The sequence below is a fragment of the Pinus tabuliformis genome, chromosome 9, assembly GCF_031772625.1.
Source record: "Pinus tabuliformis cultivar Carrire ecotype Pingquan chromosome 9, CPIR1, whole genome shotgun sequence".
NCBI classification, from domain to species: Eukaryota; Viridiplantae; Streptophyta; class Pinopsida; order Pinales; family Pinaceae; genus Pinus; species Pinus tabuliformis.
Window position 1 is genome coordinate 1,685,373,515 of NC_142307.1, and position 12,081 is coordinate 1,685,385,595.

The following is a 12,081-nucleotide window of genomic DNA, read 5'->3' on the forward strand; positions in this document are numbered from 1 at the left end:
ACTTGGCCACTCAAAAATGCCAAAAAACCCTACCACGTCTCACCTGTCCTAGACTACCATATCACCATGCGTTTATGTCATTAGTACAGAAGGAGAGAGGGGGTCAAAGCCTTTGTTTTTCATTAAATTCCTTTATTAAATTTTTAAGGAACCCAAACCTATTCACCTATTCCATCAACTTCCACATATGTTCAGTGCCTTGTCATCCTAGTTCTTACCTTTGTGCCTCTTTTTTATTCTTTCAGGGAAGGTCTCTTGGATGAATTATCCCATGGGGAATCCATCTGCCAATCAATGCTCACTTGTTCTACCTACTTACTCCACCATGTCGTCCCAGAGTGTAGTCATCCTAGTACTTCAAACTAAAAAAGTTTTTGTAACACGTGAGGTCTACCTGCTTGGAATATGTGTCCTGGGTGAGACTTGTGTTGTGGTCATGCACTAATCAAATCCAACTCTAATTATTGTACTATTGCTCCAAGTACTTTTGCAACCTTTTCACCTTAAAAAATTACTTTACACCATCCTTTGAAGGCACCGAGGCTGATCTCCTAGGATTATGTGTCCCAGGTGAGACCCTGTACTATACCTCCTAAGATGAAATATGGCCAATCCTTCTTTGCTTATTCCATCATCCTACTTCACCACATCCTCCCAGAGTCTAGTAATCCCATGAATTCAGACTGCACTAGCTTTTGTAACACCTAGAGTCTACCTACTAGGATTATGTGTCCTAGGTAGGACCCAGATTATGGTCGTTCACCAATCAAAACCCACTCTAACTATTGTACTATTTCTCCATGTCCTCTTGGAGCCTTGTTGCCCTAAAATTTTACTTTTCACCATCCTTTGAAGTGTACAAGTATGACCTCTCAGGATTTCATGTCCAAGGTGGGACCTTGCAATATGTATGACGACCATGCTATGGGATCCATGTCCAGGTCACTAAGTTTGACTCTTAGGGTCAACCAATTTTGACGTATCATAATTTTTTATCTAGAAGCTATTTATTGGACTTTAGGATGTTGTTGGAAAGCTCTTTCTAAGCACTATCTAACTATGTCGCTTCCACGAGAATTTGAGTTGATATCCCGAGGAAAAAATGCCTTCAAATCCTAGGACTCCAAACCATCATGGTTTTAATATTTTATAGATTCTTCACTTATCCTATTACTATGATAATTCTCTACCAAATATTGCAAGAACCATAAGACTCCACCTGACCTTGATACACCATCCATCTTCCTATCTTTCCCATTTGGCATCAATACCAACATTATGTTCAATAATATCCCCCTTTGGCATCGATGGAAACATACCAAGCTACCCATGAAACCAACCAGGGTTTCCTCCATCTGTATACTCCCCATGATATCAATAACCATTCCACTGAGAGACTTGTTTTCCCCATTTGACATCAATGGAAAAGTATGCATAAAATGAAAGAGTCCCCCCCTGAAACTTTGTAGCTTACCCTTTAATTGAACCAATAAGTTAAGTAGCTACCAAAATTGAGTCAAATTGAGTCATTTTGTTGTAGGAGAGATAACTCCTATTTGTTTCCTAATATACACAAAGGGTTCTTATGCCAATGAATTTGTGAGTATATTTGTGAGTTTCATTAGTGGCCACATATTCAAGTCAAAAAATATTAGCATTAGCCTATTCTCTTAAGAAATGGAACTTAATTGGAATATGTTTGGTCTTTAAATGCATGACAGGATTCTTAGAGATGTTGATAACACTCATGTTGTCATATAGATTGGAATTGAATCAGTCAATTGTACCTTAATGTCCTTTGGGTCTACTTCATCCACAAAATTTACAATAGGTGGTTCTAGCAGTGTACCCCACTTCAACAGTTGATAATGAGATTGAGTGTTTTTCTTGTTGGCTCAAGATAATAGACAATCTCCCAAAAGGAATGCTACTCCAAAGGTGATTTTCTTGTCATGAAGGTTTCCTTCCCAATTATCATTAGTATAAGCTTTTATCTTAAAATATCTACCTATGGCATACCACAACCCATAGTTTGTTGTTCCTTGAAAATATTTGAAAATAATTTTTACAACAATGACATGGATCTCACAAGGGCATGCTTGAAATCTGGCCACCAAACCCATTGCTTGCACAATGTCTAATATTCAGGATGTGAGGTATAGCAAGATTCCAATCATCAATCCGTAGACTATTTTATTTACCAGAGGTGTTTCATCCTCTTTACATAGTTTATAGCCAATAACCATGGGTGTACCAACTGGCTTGCATTAGTCTGTTCCAAATTTCTTCAATGTCTCTCTTAAATACTTGGAGTGGGAGATGAAGATGCCATCTTTAGATTGAGAAATTTGCATATTTGAAAGAAGGATAGTTCCCCTATCACAGACATCTCAAATTATTTCTACCTAAACTCAGAAAATTAGTGTCCCAACTATTCCATATTATTACCAAAGATAATATCATTTACATAAACCACAACAATCAATAAGTGATCATCTTCAATTTTTATATACATATTAATATCTACAACGCCTTTCTTAAAACTTGTTGTTGAAGATATTTCTCCAACCTAACATACCAATCTCTAGGGGCTTGTTTGAGCCCATACAAAGGGGTTTTCAATCTGCAGAAATAACCTTCATTCTCTAAGAGCATGAATCCTTCTTGATGTTCTATATATACTTCTTCTTCCATATCGCCATTGAGAAACACGAATTTCACAGCCATTTGGTATTATTTGATGTTCTTATGATTGTAAAAAGCAAGAAAAATTCTGGTGGCTTTTAATCTTACTGCAGGAGCAAAGGTTTCTTCAAAATTTGTCCATTCTATCTGAGCATACCCTTTGCAGACTAGTTGTTCCTTGTTCCTTATCCCTTGGCCTTTCTCGTTTAGCTTATTTTTAAATACCCATTTGGTTCCTATAATTTTTTTCCATTTGGGTTTAGGGACAAGATCCCAAGTATCATTTTTCTTGATTTGGTCCAATTATTCATTCATTTCCTTCACCCAAAACTCATATTCACTTTCCTAACTAATACTTTTGGACTCAATTTGTGATAGCAAGCAAAGATTAGCACAACGTGGACTACCAAGGAGTTTCCTTCTAGTCTGAACACTGAGCCTATGATCACCAATAAATTGACTTTATGGATGTTTTTTATGCATATACATGGAAGGCATTTTGGGCCTTTATGTTTGATATATTTCTTCATATCCATCCTCTACTTATACTTTTTCCTAATATGAGAATATGTAGGCTAAACTTTCTCCTTCATCCGAGTTCTTATCTTCTTTGGATGGCTCTGATTGTGGCAGTATTTCATCCACTACAATATCAATGTAGTCTTCATCCTCTGATCCATGATATTCATATTTATAACATCTTTGGCTGCTTCATTCTTCAGAGAAAGTCTCTTGACATCACATGCAACTTGTATGTCTATATCATAGATGCATATTTGTTGATATTTTTGGTCTTTAATAATATATGATGTTGACATTGGTGACCTTTGAAAGTCTTTATTTATGGTGATGTTAGAAATATTATTGTTGGTTATGTTTTTTTGCTTGATCATGGTGTTTCCATCAATGCCAAAGGGGGAGATTGTTAAACTAATCCTGAAGGAACCTTGTAGCTATGATACCAATTGTTAGAAACAATGGAAATCAAGACTACTGAGAGGGGGGGTGGGGGGGAGGGGGGGTGAATCAATAGTGTTACCAAATTATACAAATCTTGACAATTTATACGTTTCAATCATTTTAGAAACTACTCATATAATTATAATCATAAATTAATCATGAAAAACATAACATCATAACCATTGTCATACATATGTCCAATAAAAGACATCAATCTTCTTTTCATTACTTTGAAAAATATAAGCTTCAATTTTTCTATTACGTGAAGATCCCACAAGCTATTACTTGTAGGTTTATCAACAAATTTTGAAAGGAACTTCTATCCCTACTTGTTTATTAGTTTTCACTGAAAGAGATTGCTGGCCCTGCTTGTTTATAAGTTTTCACTAAAAGGGACTCCTACACCTGCTCATATACCATCCACTACTGAAAGGGACTCTTGCCCCTGTTTGTTTATCATCCATTGTTGAAAGTGAATGTTGCCCCTTCTCATTTATCAATGACTATTGAAAGGGACTCTTGGCCTAAAATGCAAGCTACCACTTGTTGGCTCTGTTGATCCATATCTTTTCCATTTTCAAAGTCAAATCAATAGGCCACTTTCCTTCATAAATAAATAAACTGCTCACTTCAACTACTCACCAAAACCACCATTGAAACACCATCCCTAATCTATGATTACTAAACAAACACCAAACACATTAGTAATCACTAATCAATGATCAAACAACAAACATACACACCAACAACATCAATCCTTTGTGATTTGCCAATATCACCATAAAAGCCTCTTCATTAAAAAATCATTCAAACCATATCACCAATTGGACCTCATCAAATATCAAACCTGATCTTTGATTCACCCTTGATGCTTATTCACATTATGCATCAGGTTGCACCAACAACCTCTCACACTCCTTTGTCAATACAGTCACACTCTTGCATACTCCTTCACTTTGCAAATTTGATTATGCTTATAAACAATTATGGGTTGATATTTTTGGAATTGAAGATTTTTTTATCTTGCACTTGAATGCTTGCATGAATACTTTAATTTTCCCTTTTTCCTACTCAAATTGAGTCATCTTCATCTAATCTCCAAGTCATCTAACTCACCTTACTTGTTTCTACTAGAAAAATAAGTTTAATTGTTTAAATTTGTTGTTCTAGAATTTTTAGAAGATTTAGCAGTGCTCCATCTAATACGAAAAATATCCAAACTTAACGTTTTTTCTAAAACCACCTCTTTAACTGTCCTTGCCACTAAATTTTTCCACTAGGCCCATTCATGCTTATTTTAGAGCTATCAGTGGTGCGTTGTTATATATTTGGCATAACACCAATTTAATATTCTATTGACTCGTTCCATGCAAAAGCACTGCCAAATATATATCTATATGTCATATGCCTCATGAGCTTATTTTCATATGGCCCAAAGTGCTTTCAAATGTGATTTAATATAAAACATTGTCAATCCTGAAGTTTTATGCTATAGCCCCAAAGTGCTTTAAAATATAACTTAACTACATGTTAAAACTTCATGGACCCTTCAGATTTATTTTAGCCCCAAGTGATTATTTCACATTGCATATTTCCATTGGCCCTTAGTCATTTGATTAGTTTATGACCCGCACATGAATAAGGTGCTAAAAATTTTTAAAACGTGCATGTAATGCTTTTATATTGCAATTAGCCCGAAGGCCCGTGATCGACTAACACATAAAACTACCACAAAAATGTGACCTGGGCACACTCTATGTTAGTTGACATAACATCACTTGTTAGCAATCTTTCTATCTCCTGAGACGATTATCTTGACCATTTTTACCTGTGTGCCTTTACTTTCCCCCTGAGTTTTTCCTTGCGGGCTTATGCATGCAATGTGGGGTCATAATTTTCCTTTTCTGATTGGTTCATAGTAATGTCATATCACCACCACATCTTGACACAGTACAAGGAAAATACCTTCTAGTGGAGGTTTTTGCCGAAGCCCCTATAACAATAGCCCAAAAATACATTTGTAGCGGAGGTGGGCAGACGGATATTTTGGCAGATGTTTTTTAGACGGTTTCTTTAAAATCTATAAACACACCAGTGCTTTACTATCCATACATGCATCGGTGTTGTATATAGCATGGTGCACCATGGAAAATTTATTTTTTATAAACTAATAAAACAAGGTGCACTAAATAACACAACACATTGGTGTTTTCACAGTCAACAACACCAGTGTCCTTCATATAGTAAAACATCCCGATGCATACCTGTAAGGAGCACTGTTGTAGTTTTAAATTTCAAAAAAATGTGATGCTCTTTTCCAACTATCCCCCGATGCAGTAAAAACATAGTACTTGTGTAGTACTTGAATATAAACACCCTAGGGCATCTCAAGAAATGCACTACAACATTTTTTAATTAAAAGAACATGGTGTTTTTGGATAGATCCTACACTAGTGTAGTTAAAGGAACACACAAGAGGAAAATTAATTAAAAAAACTTCCTGGCCATAGTTTCTCATTTTTACCATCTATAGTGTGGGAGAGATCCTAAGCACTGATGTCACACTTTCCATATTGATAAGGTGCTCAATGTTAGGCTAAAAAATCAAAGTGTCAGAATTTTGATAAACTTAGCTTTAGATCGAAGAGCTCATCATTCTGATTCCAACGGTGGAAACATCACTCAAATCTAAGCTCATATGCAGAAGTTACAACAAGTCAAAGTTCAAGTTTGACTTAGACACATGGCAGGATTGGATGATGTGGCAAGGTCCTTTAGCGAATGAGAAGGCGAGATCGCCATTTTTGGGCATTCTAGATTGATTAGAACAAGTTTCAGAAAAATTTGAGCATTGTAAACATAGATTTTACACTTTTGAGCATAATTGATGAGCCCCAACTTTTGGTACAATTTGGGCTCATTTGGCCTACTTGCTTTGCTCAAACCATTCATCTTTTATTCCTTATGCATTCATTTCTTGGTTTATTCGTGTTGTTTGTAGGAAGAAGGGTAGGCATTCTATCTATGTGACTAATACATGATGATTTCGGGTTTTTGGCATCAAAAGGGAGCAAAAGACCACGAGAAAGGAGACCAGGAGACAGTAAGGTGGCACTGCTGGTTTTTAGGAGAGGATGTCCACAGTCTTGGGGACCTTCCTCGTGATTCCCACCATAGCTCCGAGCTCCAACCAATCTCCCCACCGAGCTTAGAGGCAGCCAACCGTTCTACAGGAACAACAGTTACAACTGTTCTACAGGATCAACAGTTTAACCTTCAGTTGGATAGCCGAGCTCCACAAATCAAGGAAACCTGTTGGATTATCATTTTGCATAAATACTGAGGCCGTAGCCTTTGATAGAAGCTTTTTGAACTTTGGCATTACTCTTGTAATTTGGAAGTACGAGCTACAGCTCGGTGTTGGTTCTTTTTGTAAGCCAGTTTTGGCATGACATCAGATTTTTGGTTATGAATAAAGGCAGGCAGATTTTGATCTCATTCTGAGTTTCTAAGGGAGCTATAGCTCTCAGGTTAGGGCCCAACCTGAGAGCAATAGACCTCCTCTGTGTTGTAATGTTATTTGCCTTTCGTTCCAGCACTTCGTTTCTTTACTTTGACATGCAATTCGAATTTACAGTCTGTTGATTTAGTTTTTATGAGATTGAATAGGATTAGTTTATGGTGAATTTGCTTCCAGTTGCTTAGGTTAGAAGAGGATGGTTATAATTCATTGGAGCTCCAGAAAAAGGTTGTTAGAGATCACTGCCATCTCTGCTTAGGGATTGGGGTGCAGTCCATATCAACCACCAAAAGGAAACGCAGCTCTTTTCACGTCCATGCAAGCTGCAACAGTTACTTTAGTCGTAGATCCATCCATGCATTTTGGTCTTGATCATTACTTCTTCATTCCACTTCCATGCACGAGTTTCTTTCACAAATTGCACTGCTGTTCATTGGTTCAAAATAGCACAGTTAACATAGGTTAAAGAGTTCTCGTTTTTGGTGACATTCATAGACAATTTGTTTCATCTACACTGCTCCACACCATTCCATTACCTTCCTCTTCTTGTCAACCACACCTGAAGCCACTCAACCGACCTCTGTTTAGCTCGTTTACCTTCCAGCTCTTCCATTACTCACGTAGCTCCATTTACTTAACCTTTTGTTGATCCCATCCTTCCAACCATCAACCCACTGCATGCACTCTTTCTCCATCTGACTTCTCTGCTCCTGAGCCATCACTAGTTCCATCTCCATCTCACCTATCCTCCCACACCACTCCATCACTTCACCATCTCCCAAAACTCCCACGGTCGAACATCCTGTAGAATTTCACAGACTTCCTGTAGAACCCCTGAGTTTCCTGTAGGATCCCCTGCAGACTTCCTGTAGAAGCCTGCAAACTCGGTTGCTGAGCATCCGAACGTGGTAGACTTCTGTGGACTGATGCTAGAGACCCTCTGGGACCTCTCCTAGCCATCCTGACCTTGCCCATGCTTTCCTTCCATTCGAACCGCTCCTGCACAGTCAAACCCTAATCCAAAGCATCATCACAATAAATCCAACCACTTAATGAAAAAATACAGAAACATGTCTTTTCAGATGCAAGTAGCTTAGATGCATGTATTTCAGCTCACTGCAAGTAATGGCATCATTGGTAGAAGGTTCATTCACAGTTTTGCATTGTAAGGGCCTAGCTAGTCAAATTAGGGTTTACTAGGGTTTTCATGCTTTGTTGGCTTTCAGTTTCTTTCTGCAAATAGATTAGCCTCCTTTGAGTTAGCTTTCATCCATCACTCATAAAGCTTCTTCTGTGAGCATATAGAAGTTGGCTTGAGCCCTAGCGGACTTGTGCCAGCTGACCAAGTGACAGCTGCGACAAGAGCTAGTACTTGTGCATACAACACCATCGCTTCCAAGTTTGTACGAACTACCGGGTTGATAAAATTAGAGATAGGAAGTTCCAGGAGTTGTAGCATTATTGCTACAATACTGGAGCTCACCATCTTTTTGGCGCCGTTGCCGGGGAAGCGTCAGAGTATTAGTAATTGTTGCTTTTCTTCTACTTTCTTACTCTTGCCTTCTGCTAAGTAATTTATTTCATTTCCATTCTGCAAAAGTAGCATAGACATTTCCTGCTTTCATATATTATCATTTCCTGCTTTCATAGATTAGCATTTCCTGCTTTCATATATTAGCATTTTCTTTCTGCAAGCATAGACTAGCATTTCCATTCTTGCAATTTCATTTGAGCAAAGTAGATTAGTTCTTTCCTGCTTTCAGTTTAATTCTGCATCTTTCATAGTTAGTTGTAGATCAATCTGTTTCAGTTTTGCAGGTACCAAAGGAAAAAAAGCAAAAACAATCAAAAGAAAAAGAAATTCTTTTCCATTTCATGCCTCGTAGGAACCGAGATAGATCAGGCAAATTCCTACCAAACACCCCCACCACATCACTGAGTCACCCTTCTCTCTTCTTTGGTGACAGTGACCCAGAAGAACCTATAGGTGAACATCCTAAGATATATAAAGATCCTATAGTAGAAGAAGAGTTAGAGACCACTCCATCTGAAGCTATGGCTGACAATAGAAGAGAAGATGAGAGAATAGAAGGTGCCTTTCCCATCCGAGAGACCAATGGAGAGATGAAAATGAAGAACATTAGCCCCTCCGCCTTACCTCACTTCCATGGGCTGACTACTGAGGATCCGGATACCTTCCTGTTTGAGTTTGCTGTCCTTTATAGAACCTATGACTATACTGAAGATGAGCAAAAGCTGAAACTTTTCCCTTCCACTCTTAAGGATGCAGCATTACGCTGGTTCATGGGCCTACCTGGGAATAGTATCACCACTTGGGCTCAGATGCAGCAAGCTTTCAATACCAAGTACCGGGATTACTGTAGGTCCAAGGAAACAAAGGGGGAAATCTTTCGGATGACCATGGGAAATGATGAGTCCTTAGAGGATTATGAGGAGAGGTTCCAACTAAGCTATAAGCGGGCCAGGTGCACACTTGACCCTGAATCCCTCAAGTTGGTCCTGCTCCGAGGAGTCCCTGAAGACCTCTTAGATACCCTTCACATGTTAGCCGGGGGGGACATTTACCAACTGCCTTATGAGGACATCAAGACTGTGTTTAGAAACCACTCCAGGGCAGCTCAGAAACGAGGTAGAGGAAACCTCCTCTCAGCTAGTGTCCCTTTCTCCAAACATGAGCTTGCAAATCAATTAGAAGATCTTAAGAGTGAGGTGAGACAGACCATTGCCATGCAGCTTGACACATTCAGGATTCAGCAAAAGAAAGAAGAAGCTGAGAGAGCCTTGGCTGTCTTCTGCCCTAGGTGCACAAGGAGACACCCTAAGAACGAATGTCCATTGCATTCGGTTGAAGTGTGTTTCGCTTGTGAGGAGGACCATCCCACAAATCAGTGTCCAACCTTACCTGGGTTTAAAGCCATGTACCAAGGGACAGAGGCTCCCACTGAACCTCTCTATTACCTCAACCAAAGGAGGCCACAAGGATCTAGACCTTATCAGCAGGGGATGCAAGGGGCATCTCAAGCTTATTACAGCCCCAACCAATCGACTCCTATGCCTTCCTGGGGTCCCCCTGCTCATCCTTCATGGTCCATGCCTCCTCCATGGTCTTATCCACCTTAGTACCCCACTCAACCTACTTCTCATTCATATCACTCACATGCCCAGCCACAACCTCAATGGAATGCACCTCAGTCGGGGTGGAGGCCCCAATACAACACTTCTCCTGCCATCTTACCTCCACCACCAGTTCAACCTCAGCCATTACCTCCTGCTCCTCCAAGGAAACCTCAAATGCCTGCTCAAACGAACCCGAACCCCAACAATAGACAGGCCCAGCAGGTATACACTGGGGAAACCTCATGCCCTACCTATGCTGTGGAGATCCAGGAGATCAATCTTCGATCTGGAAAGACTCTACCATATCACCAACCTCCTCCCCCAGAGGATGAGGAAGATAAACAGGAAAGTGAACCAAAGGCTATTCCACCCTTTCCTGAGAGACTAACAGCCACCACACAACCCAACCCAGAGGAGGATGAGCTTCTGGGTGAGCTCAAGCAGTTGTGTGTAAAAATACCACTTCTCCAAGCCATCAAGGATGTGCCAATATACAACAAACTGGTTAAGGAGAAGTGTTTCAAACACCCAGGCAGACGGAAGAAAGATGCTTCAACTATCAATGTCATAGGACAACTGTCTGACCTTATGTTGGGACAAGTCATCTGCCCAAAGTACCTAGATCCTGGAAGTCCTGTAGTAGATGTCCACATCAATGGCACCATTATACCTCACACCTTGATTGATCTGGGGGCTGCCATTAATGTGATGACCAGGGATACCATGCTTAAACTCAATCTTCAGGGTTCCTTGAGGAAGACCTCGACAGTACTGCAATTAGCAGATCACTCCACCGTGACTCCCGAAGGGATTGTGGAGGATGTCTTGGTCTCTATTGACTCTTGGGAATACCCTGCAGACTTCCTGGTTCTGCAACCAAAGGCAAAGCTCACTGGATATCCTCTCATTTTGGGAAGGCCTTGGTTAGCTACTGCAGATGCTTACATAAGTTGTCGTGCAGGAAACATGACCATCAAAAATGGGCCCATGTCTAAGCAACTAGTCCTATACCCTCCTGCCCAACCCTCCTTAGAGCATGACTTACCACTCTGGTTAGAAGAAGGAGAGGAAGACGAGGTGTACTCAGCACCTCTGTGCACCTTAGATACCACTAGAAGAGACCCCCCAACCGAGGATGACTTGATCGAGACCTTGATCCAGAATACACCTTCCAGTGCACTACCCTTAGAGAAATTGGTGGAGGATGCCCAAGCTAGCACCTTAGTGGATCTTTGTACAACCAACCCTGTTACTCCAAGAGTCAAGAATGTAGAGTTCGGCCCTGAGAAAGCATTGAAGATCAGCTCCTCCCTATCTCCGTCCCAGGAAAAGGAGCTGTGTGGTATGTTGGCCAACCACCTAGATGCTTTTGCTTGGAGCTATAAGGAAATGAAAGGAGTCCATCCTTCGGTCTGTACCCATCATATATACATCAAAGAGGATTGTAAACCGGTTAGGCAACCTTAGAGGAGAATGAATCCAGACCTTAAGGACATTGTCAAGGAAGAATTGCAAAAATTGTTGGATGCCGGGTTCATCTACCCCATCTCAGATAGTGAATGGGTGTCCCCTCTAGTTTTGGTTCCCAAGAAAAATGGGAAATGGAGAATCTGTGTGGACTACCGAGAACTGAACAAAGCTACCAAGAAAGACCATTTCCCTCTACCTTTCATAGATCAAGTGTTGGATGGACTAGCAGGAAAGAAGTTCTTCTCTTTCCTGGATGGGTTTAGCGGGTACAACCAAATCCAAATCAGCCCGGAAGACCAAGATAAGAC